General features: G+C 43.3%; 1 long non-coding RNA gene across 1 annotated transcript; it reads left to right on the top strand.

Annotated features, from left to right (window-relative positions):
- Nucleotides 1–13,445: 13,445 nt before the first annotated feature.
- On the top strand, nucleotides 13,446–14,049 carry LOC149958564 (uncharacterized). The gene is made up of 2 exons (XR_016478306.1): nucleotides 13,446–13,649; nucleotides 13,858–14,049. It is a non-coding gene; the product is annotated as an uncharacterized LOC149958564 (long non-coding RNA).
- The last annotated feature ends 4,239 nt before the right edge of the window (nucleotides 14,050–18,288 follow it).

Raw genomic sequence — 18,288 nt, 5'->3', positions numbered from 1 at the left:
TTAAAAGTCTCTAGATGACTTGGGCCAGTGGTGGTGACCAGGATGTTTAAGGTTTTAAAAGTCTCTAGATGACTCGGGCCAGCGGTGGTGACAAGGGTGTTAAAGGTATTAAAAGTCTCTAGATGACTTGGGCCAGCGGTGGTGACCAGGATGTTAAAGGTTTTAAAAGTCTCAGGATGTTAAAGATATTAAAAGTCTCAAGATGACTTGGGCCAGTGGTGGTGACCAGGGTGTTAAAGGTTTTAAAAGTCTCTAGATGACTTGGGCCAGTGGTGGTGCCAAGGGTGTTAAAGGTATTAAAAGTCTCTAGATGACTAGGGTCAGTGTTTGTGCCAAGGGTGTTAAAGGTTTAAAAAGTCTCTAGATGACTTGGGCCAGCGGTGGTGACCAGGGTGTTAAAGGTTTTAAAAGTCTCTAGATGACTTGGGCCAGTGGTGGTTCCAAGGGTGTTAGAGGTATTAAAAGTATCTAGATGACTTGGGTCAGTGTTTGTGCCAAGGGTGTAAAGGTTTTAAAAGTATCTAGATGACTTGGGCCAGTGGTGGTGACAAGGGTGTTAAAGGTTTAAAAAGTCTCTAGATGACTTGGGCCAGTGGTGGTGTCAAGGGTATTAAAGATATTAAAAGTCTCTAGATGACTTGGGCCAGTGGTGGTGACCAGGATGTTTAAGGTTTTAAAAGTATCTAGATGACTCGGGCCAGCAGTGGTGACAAGGGTGTTAAAGGTATTAAAAGTATCTAGATGACTTGGGCCAGTGGTGGTGACCAGGGTGTTAAAGGTTTTAAAAGTCTCTAGATGACTTGGGCCAGTGGTGGTGACAAGGATGTTAAAGGTATTTAAAGTCTCTAGATGACTTGGGCCAGCGGTGGTGACCAGGGTGTTAAAGGTTTTAAAAGTCTCTAGATGACTTGGGCCAGTGGTGGTTCCAAGGGTGTTAAAGGTATTTAAAGTCTCTAGATGACTTGGGCCAGCGGTGGTGACCAGGGTGTTAAAGGTTTTATAAGTCCCTAGATGACTTGGGCAAGTGGTGGTGACCAGGGTGTTAAAGGTTAAAAAAGTCTATAGATGACTTGGGCCAGTAGTGGTGCCAAGGGTGTTAAAGTTATTAAAAGTATCTAGATGACTTGGGCCAGTGGTGGTGCCAAGGGTGTTAAAGGTATTAAAAGTCTCTAGATGACTTAGGCCAGCGGTGGTGACCAGGATGTTTAAGGTTTTAAAAGTCTCTAGATGACTTGGGCCATCGGTGGTGACCAGGGTGTTAAAGGTTTTAAAAGTCGCTTGATGACTTGGGCCAGTGGTGGTTCCAAGGGTGTTAGAGGTATTAAAAGTATCTAGATGACTTGGGTCAGTGTTTGTGCCAAGGGTGTAAAGCTTTTAAAAGTCTCTAGATGACTTGGGCCAGTAGTGGTGACAAGGGTGTTAAAGGTTTAAAAGTCTCTAGATGACTTGGGCCAGTGGTGGTGTCAAGGGTGTTAAAGATATTAAAAGTCTCTAGATGACTTGGGCCAGTGGTGGTGTCAAGGGTGTTAAAGATATTAAAAGTCTCTAGATGACTTGGGCCAGTGGTGGTGACCAGGATGTTTAAGGTTTTAAAAGTCTCTAGATGACTCGGGCCAGCGGTGGTGACAAGGGTGTTAAAGGTATTAAAAGTCTCTAGATGACTTGGGCCAGCGGTGGTGACCAGGATGTTAAAGGTTTTAAAAGTCTCAGGATGTTAAAGATATTAAAAGTCTCAAGATGACTTGGGCCAGTGGTGGTGACCAGGGTGTTAAAGGTTTTAAAAGTCTCTAGATGACTTGGGCCAGTGGTGGTGCCAAGGGTGTTAAAGGTATTAAAAGTCTCTAGATGACTAGGGTCAGTGTTTGTGCCAAGGGTGTTAAAGGTTTAAAAAGTCTCTAGATGACTTGGGCCAGCGGTGGTGACCAGGGTGTTAAAGGTTTTAAAAGTCTCTAGATGACTTGGGCCAGTGGTGGTTCCAAGGGTGTTAGAGGTATTAAAAGTATCTAGATGACTTGGGTCAGTGTTTGTGCCAAGGGTGTAAAGGTTTTAAAAGTATCTAGATGACTTGGGCCAGTGGTGGTGACAAGGGTGTTAAAGGTTTAAAAAGTCTCTAGATGACTTGGGCCAGTGGTGGTGTCAAGGGTATTAAAGATATTAAAAGTCTCTAGATGACTTGGGCCAGTGGTGGTGACCAGGATGTTTAAGGTTTTAAAAGTATCTAGATGACTCGGGCCAGCAGTGGTGACAAGGGTGTTAAAGGTATTAAAAGTATCTAGATGACTTGGGCCAGTGGTGGTGACCAGGGTGTTAAAGGTTTTAAAAGTCTCTAGATGACTTGGGCCAGTGGTGGTGACAAGGATGTTAAAGGTATTTAAAGTCTCTAGATGACTTGGGCCAGCGGTGGTGACCAGGGTGTTAAAGGTTTTAAAAGTCTCTAGATGACTTGGGCCAGTGGTGGTTCCAAGGGTGTTAAAGGTATTTAAAGTCTCTAGATGACTTGGGCCAGCGGTGGTGACCAGGGTGTTAAAGGTTTTATAAGTCCCTAGATGACTTGGGCAAGTGGTGGTGACCAGGGTGTTAAAGGTTAAAAAAGTCTCTAGATGACTTGGGCCAGTAGTGGTGCCAAGGGTGTTAAAGTTATTAAAAGTATCTAGATGACTTGGGCCAGTGGTGGTGCCAAGGGTGTTAAAGGTATTAAAAGTCTCTAGATGACTTAGGCCAGCGGTGGTGACCAGGATGTTTAAGGTTTTAAAAGTCTCTAGATGACTTGGGCCATCGGTGGTGACCAGGGTGTTAAAGGTTTTAAAAGTCGCTTGATGACTTGGGCCAGTGGTGGTTCCAAGGGTGTTAAAGGTATTAAAAGTTTCTAGATGGCTTGGGTCAGTGTTTGTGCCAAGGGTGTAAAGGTTTTAAAAGTATCTAGATGAATTGGGCCAGTGGTGGTGACAAGGGTGTTAAAGGTTTAAAAAGTCTCTAGATGACCTGGGGGAGTGGTGGTGTGAAGGGTGTTAAAGATATTAAAAGTCTCTAGATGACTTGGGCCAGTGGTGGTGACCACGATGTTTAAGGTTTTAAAAGTCTCTAGATGACTCGGGCCAGCGGTGGTGACAAGGGTGTTAAAGGTTTTAAAAGTCTCTAGATGACTTGGGCCAGCGGTGGTGACCAGGTTGTTAAAGGTTTTAAAAGTCTCAGGATGTTAAAAGTATTAAAAGTCTCTTGATGACTTGGGCCAGTGGTGGTAAACAGGGTGTTATAGGTTTTAAAAGTCTCTAGATGACTTGGGCCAGTGGTGGTGACAAGGATGTTAAAGGTATTTAAAGTCTCTAGATGACTTGGGCCAGCGGTGGTGACCAGGGTGTTAAAGGTTTTAAAAGTCTCTAGATGACTTGGGCCAGTGGTGGTTCCAGGGGTGTTAGAGGTATTAAAAGTCTCTAGATGACTTGGGTCAGTTTTTGTGCCAAGGGTGTTAAAGGTTTTAAAAGTCTCTAGATGACTTGGGCCAGTGGTGGTGACCAGGGTGTTAAAGGTTAAAAAAGTCTCTAGATTACTTGGGCCAGTAGTGGTGCCAAGGGTGTTAAAGGTATTAATAGTATCTAGATGACTTGGGCCAGTGGTGGTGCCAAGGGTGTTAAAGGTATTAAAAGTCTCTAGATGACTTGGGCCAGCGGTGGTGACCAGGATGTTTAAGGTTTTAAAATTATCTAGATGACTTGGGCCATCGGTGGTGACCAGGGTGTTAAAGGTTTTAAAAGTATCTTGATGACTTGGGCCAGTGGTGGTTCCAAGGGTGTTAGAGGTATTAAAAGTATCTAGATGACTTGGGTCAGTGTTTGTGCCAAGGGTGTAAAGGTTTTAAAAGTCTCTAGATGACTTGGGCCAGTGGTGGTGACAAGGGTGTTAAATGTTTAAAAAGTCTCTATATGACTTGGGCCAGTGGTGGTGTCAAGGGTGTTAAGGATATTAAAAGTCTCTAGATGAGTTGGGCCAGTGGTGGTGACCAGGATGTTTAAGGTTTTAAAAGTGTCTAGATGACTCGGGCCAGCGGTGGTGACAAGGGTGTTAAAGGTTTTAAAAGTCTCTAGATGACTTGGGCCAGTGGTGGTTCCAAGGGTGTTAAAATTATTAAAAGGCTCTAGATGACTAGGGTCAGTGTTTGTGCCAAGGGTGTTAAAGGTTTAAAAAGTCTCTAGATGACTTGGGCCAGTGGTGGTGAAAAGGGTGTTAAAGGTTTAAAAAGTCTCTAGATGACTTGGGCCAGTGGTGGTGCCAAGTGTGTTAAAGGTATTAAAAGTCTCTAGATGACTCGGGCCAGTGGTGGTGCCAAGGGTGTTAAAGGTATTAAAAGTCTCTAGATGACTTGGGCCAGCGGTGGTGACCATGATGTTAAAGGTTTTAAAAGTCTCAGGATGTTAAAGATATTAAAAGTCTCAAGATGACTTGGGCCAGTGGTGGTGACCAGGGTGTTAAAGGTTTTAAAAGTCTCTAGATGACTTGGGCCAGTGGTGTTGCCAAGGGTGTTAAAGGTATTAAAAGTCTCTAGATGACTTGGGCCAGTGGTGGTGACCAGGATGTTAAAGGTTTTAAGAGTCTCTAGATGACTTGGGCCAACGGTGGTGACCAGGGTGTTAAAGGTTTTAAAAGTCTCTAGATGACTTGGGCCAGTGGTGGTTCCAAGGGTGTTAGAGGTATTAAAAGTATCTAGATGACTTGGGTCAGTGTTTGTGCCAAGGGTGTAAAGCTTTTAAAAGTCTCTAGATGACTTGGGCCAGTGGTGGTGACCAGGATGTTAAAGGTTTTAAGAGTCTCTAGATGACTTGGGCCAGTGGTGGTGTCAAGGGTGTTAAAGATATTAAAAGTCTCTAGATGACTTGGGCCAGCGGTGGTGACAAGGGTGTTAAAGGTATTAAAAGTCTCTAGATGACTTGGGCCAGCGGTGGTGACCAGGATGTTAAAGGTTTTAAAAGTCTCAGGATGTTAAAGATATTAAAAGTCTCAAGATGACTTGGGCCAGTGGTGGTGACCAGGGTGTTAAAGGTTTTAAAAGTCTCTAGAAGACTTGGGCCAGTGGTGGTGCCAAGGGTGTTAAAGGTATTAAAAGTCTCTAGATGACTAGGGTCAGTGTTTGTGCCAAGCGTGTTAAAGGTTTAAAAAGTCTCTAGATGACTTGGGCCAGCGGTGGTGACCAGGGTGTTAAAGGTTTTAAAAGTCTCTAGATGACTTGGGCCAGTGGTGGTTCCAAGGGTGTTAGAGGTATTAAAAGTATCTAGATGACTTGGGTCAGTGTTTGTGCCAAGGGTGTAAAGGTTTTAAAAGTATCTAGATGACTTGGGCCAGTGGTGGTGACAAGGGTGTTAAAGGTTTAAAAAGTCTCTAGATGACTTGGGCCAGTGGTGGTGTCAAGGGTGTTAAAGATATTAAAAGTCTCTAGATGACTTGGGCCAGTGGTGGTGACCAGGATGTTTAAGGTTTTAAAAGTCTCTAGATGACTCGGGCCAGCGGTGGTGACAAGGGTGTTAAAGGTATTAAAAGTCTCTAGATGACTTGGGCCTGCGGTGGTGACCAGGATGTTAAAGGTTTTAAAAGTCTCAGGATGTTAAAGATATTAAAAGTCTCAAGATGACTTGGGCCAGTGGTGGTGACCAGGGTGTTAAAGGTTTTAAAAGTCTCTAGATGACTTGGGCCAGTGGTGGTGCCAAGGGTGTTAAAGGTATTAAAAGTATCTAGATGACTTGGGCCAGTGGTGGTGACCAGGGTGTTAAAGGTTTTAAAAGTCTCTAGATGACTTGGGCCAGTGGTGGTGACAAGGATGTTAAAGGTATTTAAAGTCTCTAGATGACTTGGGCCAGCGGTGGTGACCAGGGTGTTAAAGGTTTTAAAAGTCTCTAGATGACTTGGGCCAGTGGTGGTTCCAAGGGTGTTAATGTTATTAAAAGTCTCTAGATGACTTGGGCCAGCGGTGGTGACCAGGATGTTAAAGGTTTTAAAAGTCTCAGGATGTTAAAGATATTAAAAGTCTCAAGATGACTTGGGCCAGTGGTGGTGACCAGGGTGTTAAAGGTTTTAAAAGTCTCTAGATGACTTAGGCCAGTGGTGGTGCCAAGGGTGTTAAAGATATTAAAAGTCTCTAGATGACTTGGGCCAGTGGTGGTGACCACGATGTTTAAGGTATTAAAAGTCTCTAGATGACTTGGGCCAGCGGTGGTGACCAGGGTGTTAAAGGTTTTAAAAGTCTCTAGATGACTTGGGCCAGTGGTGGTGCCAAGGGTGTTAAAGGTATTAAAAGTCTCTAGATGACTTGGGCCAGTGGTGGTGACCAGGATGTTAAAGGTTTTAAGAGTCTCTAGAAGACTTGGGCCAGCGGTGGTGACCAGGGTGTTAAAGGTTTTAAGAGTATCTAGATGACTTGGGCCAGCGGTGGTGACCAGGGTGTTAAAGGTTTTAAAAGTCTCTAGATGACTCGGGCCAGCGGTGGTGACAAGGGTGTTAAAGGTATTAAAAGTCTCTAGATGACTTGGGCCAGCGGTGGTGACCAGGATGTTAAAGGTTTTAAAAGTCTCAGGATGTTAAAGATATTAAAAGTCTCAAGATGACTTGGGCCAGTGGTGGTGACCAGGGTGTTAAAGGTTTTAAAAGTTTCTAGATGACTTGGGCCAGTGGTGGTGCCAAGGGTGTTAAAGGTATTAAAATTATCTAGATGACTTGGGCCAGTGGTGGTGACCAGGGTGTTAAAGGTTTTAAAAGTCTCTAGATTACTTGGGCCAGTGGTGGTGACAAGGATGTTAAAGGTATTTAAAGTCTCTAGATGACTTGGGCCAGCGGTGGTGACCAGGGTGTTAAAGGTTTTAAAAGTCTCTAGATGACTTGGGCCAGTGGTGGTTCCAAGGGTGTTAATGTTATTAAAAGTCTCTAGATGACTTGGGCCAGCGGTGGTGACCAGGATGTTAAAGGTTTTAAAAGTCTCAGGATATTAAAGATATTAAAAGTCTCAAGATGACTTGGGCCAGTCGTGGTGACCAGGGTGTTAAAGGTTTTAAAAGTCTCTAGATGACTTGGGCCAGTGGTGGTGCCAAGGGTGTTAAAGATATTAAAAGTCTCTAGATGACTTGGGCCAGTGGTGGTGACCACGATGTTTAAGGTATTAAAAGTCTCTAGATGACTTGGGCCAGCGGTGGTGACCAGGGTGTTAAAGGTTTTAAAAGTCTCTAGATGACTTGGGCCAGTGGTGGTGCCAAAGGTGTTAAAGGTATTAAAAGTCTCTAGATGACTTGGGCCAGTGGTGGTGACCAGGATGTTAAAGGTTTTAAGAGTCTCTAGATGACTTGGGCCAGCGGTGGTGACCAGGGTGTTAAAGGTTTTAAGAGTCTCTAGATGACTTGGGCCAGCGGTGGTGACCAGGGTGTTAAAGGTTTTAAATACTCTAGATGACTTGGGCCAGTGGTGGTTCCAAGGGTGTTAGAGGTATTAAAAGTATCTAGATGACTTGGGTCAGTGTTTGTGCCAAGGGTGTAAAGCTTTTAAAAGTCTCTAGATGACTTGGGCCAGTAGTGGTGACAAGGGTGTTAAAGGTTTAAAAGTCTCTAGATGACTTGGGCCAGTGGTGGTGTCAAGGGTGTTAAAGATATTAAAAGTCTCTAGATGACTTGGGCCAGTGGTGGTGTCAAGGGTGTTAAAGATATTAAAAGTCTCTAGATGACTTGGGCCAGTGGTGGTGACCAGGATGTTTAAGGTTTTAAAAGTCTCTAGATGACTCGGGCCAGCGGTGGTGACAAGGGTGTTAAAGGTATTAAAAGTCTCTAGATGACTTGGGCCAGCGGTGGTGACCAGGATGTTAAAGGTTTTAAAAGTCTCAGGATGTTAAAGATATTAAAAGTCTCAAGATGACTTGGGCCAGTGGTGGTGACCAGGGTGTTAAAGGTTTTAAAAGTCTCTAGATGACTTGGGCCAGTGGTGGTGCCAAGGGTGTTAAAGGTATTAAAAGTCTCTAGATGACTAGGGTCAGTGTTTGTGCCAAGGGTGTTAAAGGTTTAAAAAGTCTCTAGATGACTTGGGCCAGCGGTGGTGACCAGGGTGTTAAAGGTTTTAAAAGTCTCTAGATGACTTGGGCCAGTGGTGGTTCCAAGGGTGTTAGAGGTATTAAAAGTATCTAGATGACTTGGGTCAGTGTTTGTGCCAAGGGTGTAAAGGTTTTAAAAGTATCTAGATGACTTGGGCCAGTGGTGGTGACAAGGGTGTTAAAGGTTTAAAAAGTCTCTAGATGACTTGGGCCAGTGGTGGTGTCAAGGGTATTAAAGATATTAAAAGTCTCTAGATGACTTGGGCCAGTGGTGGTGACCAGGATGTTTAAGGTTTTAAAAGTATCTAGATGACTCGGGCCAGCGGTGGTGACAAGGGTGTTAAAGGTATTAAAAGTATCTAGATGACTTGGGCCAGTGGTGGTGACCAGGGTGTTAAAGGTTTTAAAAGTCTCTAGATGACTTGGGCCAGTGGTGGTGACAAGGATGTTAAAGGTATTTAAAGTCTCTAGATGACTTGGGCCAGCGGTGGTGACCAGGGTGTTAAAGGTTTTAAAAGTCTCTAGATGACTTGGGCCAGTGGTGGTTCCAAGGGTGTTAAAGGTATTTAAAGTCTCTAGATGACTTGGGCCAGCGGTGGTGACCAGGGTGTTAAAGGTTTTATAAGTCCCTAGATGACTTGGGCAAGTGGTGGTGACCAGGGTGTTAAAGGTTAAAAAAGTCTCTAGATGACTTGGGCCAGTAGTGGTGCCAAGGGTGTTAAAGTTATTAAAAGTATCTAGATGACTTGGGCCAGTGGTGGTGCCAAGGGTGTTAAAGGTATTAAAAGTCTCTAGATGACTTAGGCCAGCGGTGGTGACCAGGATGTTTAAGGTTTTAAAAGTCTCTAGATGACTTGGGCCATCGGTGGTGACCAGGGTGTTAAAGGTTTTAAAAGTCGCTTGATGACTTGGGCCAGTGGTGGTTCCAAGGGTGTTAAAGGTATTAAAAGTTTCTAGATGGCTTGGGTCAGTGTTTGTGCCAAGGGTGTAAAGGTTTTAAAAGTATCTAGATGAATTGGGCCAGTGGTGGTGACAAGGGTGTTAAAGGTTTAAAAAGTCTCTAGATGACCTGGGGGAGTGGTGGTGTGAAGGGTGTTAAAGATATTAAAAGTCTCTAGATGACTTGGGCCAGTGGTGGTGACCACGATGTTTAAGGTTTTAAAAGTCTCTAGATGACTCGGGCCAGCGGTGGTGACAAGGGTGTTAAAGGTTTTAAAAGTCTCTAGATGACTTGGGCCAGTGGTGGTTCCAAGGGTGTTAGAGTTATTAAAAGTCTCTAGATGACTTGGGTCAGTGTTTGTGCCAAGGGTGTTAAAGGTTTAAAAAGTCTCTAGATGAATTGGGCCAGTGGTGGTGAAAAGGGTGTTAAAGGTTTTAAAAGTCTCAGGATGTTAAAGATATTAAAAGTCTCAAGATGACTTGGGCCAGTGGTGGTGACCAGGGTGTTAAAGGTTTTAAAAGTCTCTAGATGACTTGGGCCAGTGGTGGTGCCAAGGGTGTTAAAGGTATTAAAAGTCTCTAGATGACTAGGGTCAGTGTTTGTGCCAAGGGTGTTAAAGGTTTAAAAAGTCTCTAGATGACTTGGGCCAGCGGTGGTGACCAGGGTGTTAAAGGTTTTAAAAGTCTCTAGATGACTTGGGCCAGTGTTGGTTCCAAGGGTGTTAGAGGTATTAAAAGTATCTAGATGACTTGGGTCAGTGTTTGTGCCAAGGGTGTAAAGGTTTTAAAAGTATCTAGATGACTTGGGCCAGTGGTGGTGACAAGGGTGTTAAAGGTTTAAAAAGTCTCTAGATGACTTGGGCCAGTGGTGGTGTCAAGGGTATTAAAGATATTAAAAGTCTCTAGATGACTTGGGCCAGTGGTGGTGACCAGGATGTTTAAGGTTTTAAAAGTATCTAGATGACTCGGGCCAGCGGTGGTGACAAGGGTGTTAAAGGTATTAAAAGTATCTAGATGACTTGGGCCAGTGGTGGTGACCAGGGTGTTAAAGGTTTTAAAAGTCTCTAGATGACTTGGGCCAGTGGTGGTGACAAGGATGTTAAAGGTATTTAAAGTCTCTAGATGACTTGGGCCAGCGGTGGTGACCAGGGTGTTAAAGGTTTTAAAAGTCTCTAGATGACTTGGGCCAGTGGTGGTTCCAAGGGTGTTAAAGGTATTTAAAGTCTCTAGATGACTTGGGCCAGCGGTGGTGACCAGGGTGTTAAAGGTTTTATAAGTCCCTAGATGACTTGGGCAAGTGGTGGTGACCAGGGTGTTAAAGGTTAAAAAAGTCTCTAGATGACTTGGGCCAGTAGTGGTGCCAAGGGTGTTAAAGTTATTAAAAGTATCTAGATGACTTGGGCCAGTGGTGGTGCCAAGGGTGTTAAAGGTATTAAAAGTCTCTAGATGACTTAGGCCAGCGGTGGTGACCAGGATGTTTAAGGTTTTAAAAGTCTCTAGATGACTTGGGCCATCGGTGGTGACCAGGGTGTTAAAGGTTTTAAAAGTCGCTTGATGACTTGGGCCAGTGGTGGTTCCAAGGGTGTTAAAGGTATTAAAAGTTTCTAGATGGCTTGGGTCAGTGTTTGTGCCAAGGGTGTAAAGGTTTTAAAAGTATCTAGATGAATTGGGCCAGTGGTGGTGACAAGGGTGTTAAAGGTTTAAAAAGTCTCTAGATGACCTGGGGGAGTGGTGGTGTGAAGGGTGTTAAAGATATTAAAAGTCTCTAGATGACTTGGGCCAGTGGTGGTGACCACGATGTTTAAGGTTTTAAAAGTCTCTAGATGACTCGGGCCAGCGGTGGTGACAAGGGTGTTAAAGGTTTTAAAAGTCTCTAGATGACTTGGGCCAGTGGTGGTTCCAAGGGTGTTAGAGTTATTAAAAGTCTCTAGATGACTTGGGTCAGTGTTTGTGCCAAGGGTGTTAAAGGTTTAAAAAGTCTCTAGATGAATTGGGCCAGTGGTGGTGAAAAGGGTGTTAAAGGTTTAAAAAGTCTCTAGATGACTTGGGCCAGTGGTGGTGCCAAGGGTGTTAAAGTTATTAAAAGTCTCTAGATGACTCGGGCCAGTGGTGGTGCCAAGGGTGTTAAAGGTTTTAAAAGTATCTAGATGACTTGGGCCAGTGGTGGTTCCAAGGGTGTTAGAGGTATTAAAAGTATCTAGATGACTTGGGTCAGTGTTTGTGCCAAGGGTGTAAAGGTTTTAAAAGTATCTAGATGACTTGGGCCAGTGGTGGTGACAAGGGTGTTAAAGGTTTAAAAAGTCTCTAGATGACTTGGGCCAGTGGTGGTGTCAAGGGTATTAAAGATATTAAAAGTCTCTAGATGACTTGGGCCAGTGGTGGTGACCAGGATGTTTAAGGTTTTAAAAGTCTCTAGATGACTCGGGCCAGCGGTGGTGACAAGGGTGTTAAAGGTATTAAAAGTCTCTAGATGACTTGGGCCAGCGGTGGTGACCAGGATGTTAAAGGTTTTAAAAGTCTCAGGATGTTAAAGATATTAAAAGTCTCAAGATGACTTGGGCCAGTGGTGGTGACCAGGGTGTTAAAGGTTTTAAAAGTCTCTAGATGACTTGGGCCAGTGGTGGTGCCAAGGGTGTTAAAGGTATTAAAAGTATCTAGATGACTTGGGCCAGTGGTGGTGACCAGGGTGTTAAAGGTTTTAAAAGTCTCTAGATGACTTGGGCCAGTGGTGGTGACAAGGATGTTAAAGGTATTTAAAGTCTCTAGATGACTTGGGCCAGCGGTGGTGACCAGGGTGTTAAAGGTTTTAAAAGTCTCTAGATGACTTGGGCCAGTGGTGGTTCCAAGGGTGTTAAAGGTATTTAAAGTCTCTAGATGACTTGGGCCAGCGGTGGTGACCAGGGTGTTAAAGGTTTTATAAGTCCCTAGATGACTTGGGCAAGTGGTGGTGACCAGGGTGTTAAAGGTTAAAAAAAGTCTCTAGATGACTTGGGCCAGTAGTGGTGCCAAGGGTGTTAAAGTTATTAAAAGTATCTAGATGACTTGGGCTAGTGGTGGTGCCAAGGGTGTTAAAGGTATTAAAAGTCTATAGATGACTTAGGCCAGCGGTGGTGACCAGGATGTTTAAGGTTTTAAAAGTCTCTAGATGACTTGGGCCATCGGTGGTGACCAGGGTGTTAAAGGTTTTAAAAGTCTCTTGATGACTTGGGCCAGTGGTGGTTCCAAGGGTGTTAAAGGTATTAAAAGTATCTAGATGGCTTGGGTCAGTGTTTGTGCCAAGGGTGTAAAGGTTTTAAAAGTATCTAGATGAATTGGGCCAGTGGTGGTGACAAGGGTGTTAAAGGTTTAAAAAGTCTCTAGATGACCTGGGGGAGTGGTGGTGTCAAGGGTGTTAAAGATATTAAAAGTCTCTAGATGACTTGGGCCAGTGGTGGTGACCACGATGTTTAAGGTTTTAAAAGTCTCTAGATGACTCGGGCCAGCGGTGGTGACAAGGGTGTTAAAGGTTTTAAAAGTCTCTAGATGACTTGGGCCAGTGGTGGTTCCAAGGGTGTTAGAGTTATTAAAAGTCTCTAGATGACTTGGGTCAGTGTTTGTGCCAAGGGTGTTAAAGGTTTAAAAAGTCTCTAGATGAATTGGGCCAGTGGTGGTGAAAAGGGTGTTAAAGGTTTAAAAAGTCTCTAGATGACTTGGGCCAGTGGTGGTGCCAAGGGTGTTAAAGTTATTAAAAGTCTCTAGATGACTCGGGCCAGTGGTGGTGCCAAGGGTGTTAAAGGTTTTAAAAGTCTCTAGATGACTTGGGTCAGTGGTGGTGCCCAGGGTGTTAAAGGTTTTAAGAGTCTCTAGATGACTTGGGCCAGCGGTGGTGCCAAGGATGTTAAAGGTTTTAAAAGTCTCTAGATGACTCGGGCCAGCGGTGGTGCCAAGGGTGTTAAAGGTTTTAAAAGTCTCTAAAAGAATTGGGTCAGCGGTGGTGACAAGGGTGTTAAAGGTATTAAAAGTCTCTAGATGACTTGGGTCAGTGTTTGTGCCAAGGGTGTTAAAGGTTTTAAAAGTCTCTAGATGACTTGGGTCAGTGGTGGTGCCAAGGGTGTTAAAGGTTTTAAGAGTATCTAGATGACAAGGGTGTTAGCCGAACTGCTTATTATTAGCCTTCTAACCGGACCTTAATGTACCGTTAGCGTTTTACATTTTCCTCTCTATCAAGTTTAGTTCCCCCCCCCTTCCTTCTAGCCATGGCCGACATCTCTGCTCAATTCCTCGGGAATATAGCGCTTAAACTACCCTGCACAGACATTATAATTTGGTTGAAACCAATCGACGCGACACAGCTCATCCGAACATAAATTTGTTGCGAAAAAGTAATAACGTGGAATTCTCAAATTGAAAAGATAATTTATGTAGTGATTGTCCGAAGTAAGACGTGTCGATCCTTATAAATAGGGTTTGTTTGTACGTCCCCTTACCATTCACAATTTGCAATTGGAACTACAACAGTCGTTATTGAAAAAAATAATAATTGTCGCGTACGTAAGAGCAATGAGTCCCTACTCGCGAATTTGGTTCTGTCTGGCAATCGCTCTGATCTCAGCCACCGTTGTCTACAGTAAACTAATTCCTGATGCATACGGAAAAATGCCAAAAGGATTTGGCATCAGTAAGTAAATATACTTCGTTATATATTTATAATATATATGTATGTATTTATACATACATATATATCACATATATTATTTTTTTGTATATCTAGAATTTGCTTTTTCAAGTTGTAATTATTAAGTTTCAATTTCGCTGAATAGATGGCCCCACCTCAGTTTTACAAAAATAAACCAACAAGTTAAATTAATTCATTTTCCGTTTAATAGAGTGCAAAATTACCGGTGATTGTTGGAAATTCGATGAAAGTATGGGCTGCATCTGCGAAACAATAAATAGTGCCTGGTCCTGCAGTTGCCGAAACCGAACAGAAACGGAAGATGAGTGGCTGGCCTTAAACAATATCACAACACATATACCTTTGGCCATAGGTTGAAATAAAATTTACTGAATTACTGAAATTAAGACTCGTATATTTCACTTAACTAAGATCTTTTTATTCGGTAATGTAGAAACTTCTGCACTTGGAACCTATTTTTAGATTTTATCTCCACAATTTCACAAAAATTGGTTTGAGATTTCATACTTTGCAAGTAAAAGAAAATTATTCACGCGCACAGTTGACTTTCATTTGAAAACAAAAGTTCTGGAAAATTTGCCGCTGGGTTCCAGACTAGCTATTCAGGCTTACGTTGGACTGGTTTAGAGAAGACTTGAAAGCAAATATTTCAATCTCAATTTCCGAATAGTAAATAAAACAATTAACCATCAAATTCAACAGTTTAAGAATCTAAGAGAAAATATCCTAACTTCTCTAAAACACAACGCGAACAAAACTTCGTGGGAACTTCAGAGTCCTGATTACGTAATCTGCAGCCAATAAAATTGAGAAGCATTTGGTCGCGTCGTGGCGAATAAATCTTAAAGGGTCTATCATGGGTCCTGAACATTTAGAGGTAGTAGCTGTGGGGGGCGGGAATTTAATTAATAACCTCATTTCAGAGTGCGCCTTATCTGCACCCCGTTATTGACGTTTCCGCAACGAGTGGTTTTACAGAACAATCTTTGAGCCAATCATCTTCCAGCAACTGATAATTAAAAGGCAGAACCCTTGGCACCCGGTGATTTACCCATGATAAACCACGCCCTTATATTTAACTAACTAACGGGGGATGAGACAGCTAAGAGGCGGCTCAGTTGTTTCACCCTTTCAACAGCCCTTCAAGTGGCCAAATACTTCGTAGACCCACCAAATAATGTCTCCAATTATCTTCAGATGTTCAAACGGTTCCTTTTACTCGAAATAAATGAAGTCGGCGGAAATACTGAGGACGGCACGATTATAGTTTTTCTCGTGATGCAAAATTAATATTCAAGTTAATTAACTCGTACTTGGTTGGTTTGAACACAACGATAAAGTTGCCATAAAGAGAAACGATCTATTCAAAGCGTGAACAATTCGCCCTTAACGTGCAGTATCTAATATAACGAGTAAATATATTACCAATTTTTTGAAAATAAGCAACGTTTCACAACTCAATCGGTCCAAAAATACAATAACCCTAAAATAATAAACATGTGAATGATAAAATAAAATAGCGAGGTGTCACTACAGTTCCTCTGTGCCATATCATTCGAGTCGTGTGGTCAACAGGCTCCAGACCATCAGTACGCAACAGCTCAGAATCTTCGATATTTTTCAAGTGCTCTTCCAGTCGAGATTACTTGTTCTTGAGGCTGCGTAAATGCGTCGTGTGTGCTGATAGGTTTGGGATGAACTTCCCCACAAAATTGACAACACCAAGTGCACGCTGAACCTCTGCCTTGGACGCTGGCGTCGGCATCTCCAGTATCGCTGCGATTTTCCTGGGGTCCGGCGCTACTCCCTTCCTCGAGATGATTTCTCCCATGTATGTGACGCCGGCTGCTTTGAAAACACACTTCTTCACATTCAGGGTCGCTCTTGCTTCCTTGAGCTTTGAGAGCGCCATTCTGAGATTGTTGTCATGCTCCATCGACGTTTTTCCCCAAACCAGAACATCGTCGTGTAGCGGCCTTGCACCGGTTGCGGAGTCAAAGATTTGGCTAAAGTGTTTGAAGAAAATTTCCGGCGCTGAAGCAATTCCGAACGGTAGCCTTTCGAAGCAGTATCTGCCAAACGGAGTGTTGAAGGTCGTAAGCAACTGACTCTCCTTGTCAAGTGGAATTTGGTAAAAGCCAGATGCCGCGTCCAGCTTGGAAAAGTACTTCGCCCCTGCCAGTTCTGCTTCAATTTCTTCTTTAGTCGGCAGTTGATGATGCTCCCGTCGTATGTTTTCGTTTAGCGTCTTCGGATCCAAACATAACCGTAGAGATCCGTCTTTCTTCTCTCGTATCACCAATGGACTGACCCAGGGCGTTGGTTCATTTACCTTATGGATAATTCCTTGGCCTTGCAACCTGTCCAACTCGGCGCTCAACCTCCCTCGTAACGAGTACGGTATGCGCCGAGGAGCCACTATAACCGGAACGGCATCGTTTCGCAGTTGAATTCGGCACGCTGTTCTTAACCGTCCGATTCCTTTAAAGACTTCCGGAAATTCTTGAATTATTTTGTCTCTAAATTCTTGTTTACCTTCTCCTGGAAATTGAGCCTCTCCAGTTTCTTCGGTGGCCATTTTCTGCAAGTCGACTTCGTAAATCAGCTTCACCAAACCCAGGTGGACGCATGTTTCACGTCCCAGAATTGGTCTTCCTCCCTGTTCGACGAGGACTATTTTGGTGTTCACTGTTGCCGTTTTGACTTTCGTCGTGACGTCAATCTCACCGAAAGTCGTGATTTTGCTTCCCCCATAAGCAGATAAACCCACAGTCTTATTAAGTTTGGGTCTAGGTACCATCGTCTCGTAGTAGTCCAGCGGCAGCAGGTTGGCTTGGGCTCCTGTGTCTAGTTTAAATGGAACAGTAATGTCATTGACTTGTATTGAAATTACCCAGTCTTCCTTCTCCCGGACTTCTACGGCATCGATGATGAACTCGTCATCGCTCTCATATTGTTGAATTGCGTCAACCTTGACTCTTTTACAACTGTTGGCGAAATGATTCTTTCCGTTACACTTCCTGCAGGTCTTCCCGTACGCTGGGCATTTCTTATGGTCGTGCGACCCCTTGCATCGACTGCAGTCTCTGACAAATCCCGTGTTGGAATTACTCGGCTGCGACGGCTTGATATGGCGTTGTCGATTTTTCTTCCCGAACTGACCGGAGCTCGAATTTCGCTGATGCCTCGAGTCATCTTTCCCTCTGTATCTGGAACCTTCGCTTGTTATGGCATCGACCTTTTCGAGATTCGTGGCACTCCCGGTCCAGTTCTGCATTTGCTGTAGCATTGTCTCTGTTGCTTGGCAAAGTTGTACCGCCCGTTTCAACGTAAGGTTTTCTTCAGCAAGAAGCGTTCGGCGTACCTTCTGATCCAGCACGCCATGCACAATTTGATCTCTAATGAGCGAGTCCTCTAGGTCACCAAATCCACAGGTCTTGGCTTTAAGTCGGAGATCGACGACGTACTGCTCGATTCCCTCTCCTTTCTTCTGCATACGACCCCGGAAGATGAATCGTTCATATGTTTCGTTCTTCTTGGGTGTACAGTATGCCGTAAACTTTGCCACTGTATTATCGTATGTCTTTGGAACTGCGGTCGTAAAGACGAAGGTGTTATAGACATCGATCGCTTCTTGTCCAGCCGCATGCAGGAGTAGGGATAGATTCTGTGCATCAGTTCTGCCGTCTCCAGACGCTGTCGCCGATTCAAAGAGTTCATACCTTTGAAGAAATACGTGCCATGCCTGTTCTACGTTCCCCGAGAAGTGAAGTTCCGGAGGTGCTTTGAGTCCGTTCATCGATGAGTGACAAGAGTGCCGGACGTGTTGAGAGGTGGTTCACGATTCTGACACCATGTTTTGTTTTCTCTTATCCTAACCTTATTCTAACTACTTAATAGTGGGTTGATGGAAAACACTCGTTAAAATCATAACTAAGTTTATTAAGTGATCAAGGAACTCATACTGCGTGTGTACAATAAAATGTTTCAATATATATATATACGATCGTTATCGCGGGAATACTTTTTTATAGAGATAACTTATTGTCTATGATTAAGTGAAAAAACTCAATCTATTTTTTCTATTAACAATACAGCTTCTAGTAGCAAATAAGTGAAATTCGTTGTTTGGAAATCCTATACTTTATACTCCCTCTAACATATCTCGTTTTCTCTTTTTTTAGCTTGCGACGGCCCGTATCTATTACATTGCGGTGATTTCTGTTTCTGCCACATGATAAAACACAGCTGCGTATGCGTCGAAGAAGAATACAGAGCGGATATGGAAGCAAAGAGAAGGGCCAGGGAAAAACACTTCAATTGGTTCCGAAAAAATTAGCTTCATGACTATTTCAAAATATTCTCTGACCTTTTAAGGATACAATTATCATCATATTATCATCAAATAATTTTTTTTAATCAAAGGTAATCAAATTTTCTTCAACTCGGTTTTAAATGAACAGGTTATGTTTAAACCAAAAACGTTTACTCCCACGTTTAAAGCATTAACTAAAAGAAATAAGATAATTTGGCACAAAATTGTAATAAAATTTATTTCAAAGATGTTTCGAGATAACATTGAATCCATTAAATTTGTATAAATTCTCACAACTCTTGGAAC

This window comes from Leiobunum rupestre, chromosome 2, assembly GCF_980474605.1.
Source record: "Leiobunum rupestre chromosome 2, qqLeiRupe1.1.hap1, whole genome shotgun sequence".
NCBI lineage: Eukaryota > Metazoa > Arthropoda > Arachnida > Opiliones > Sclerosomatidae > Leiobunum > Leiobunum rupestre.
Note: the sequence above shows the minus strand (reverse complement) of the source record. Positions and strands in the feature narration are given on the sequence as shown.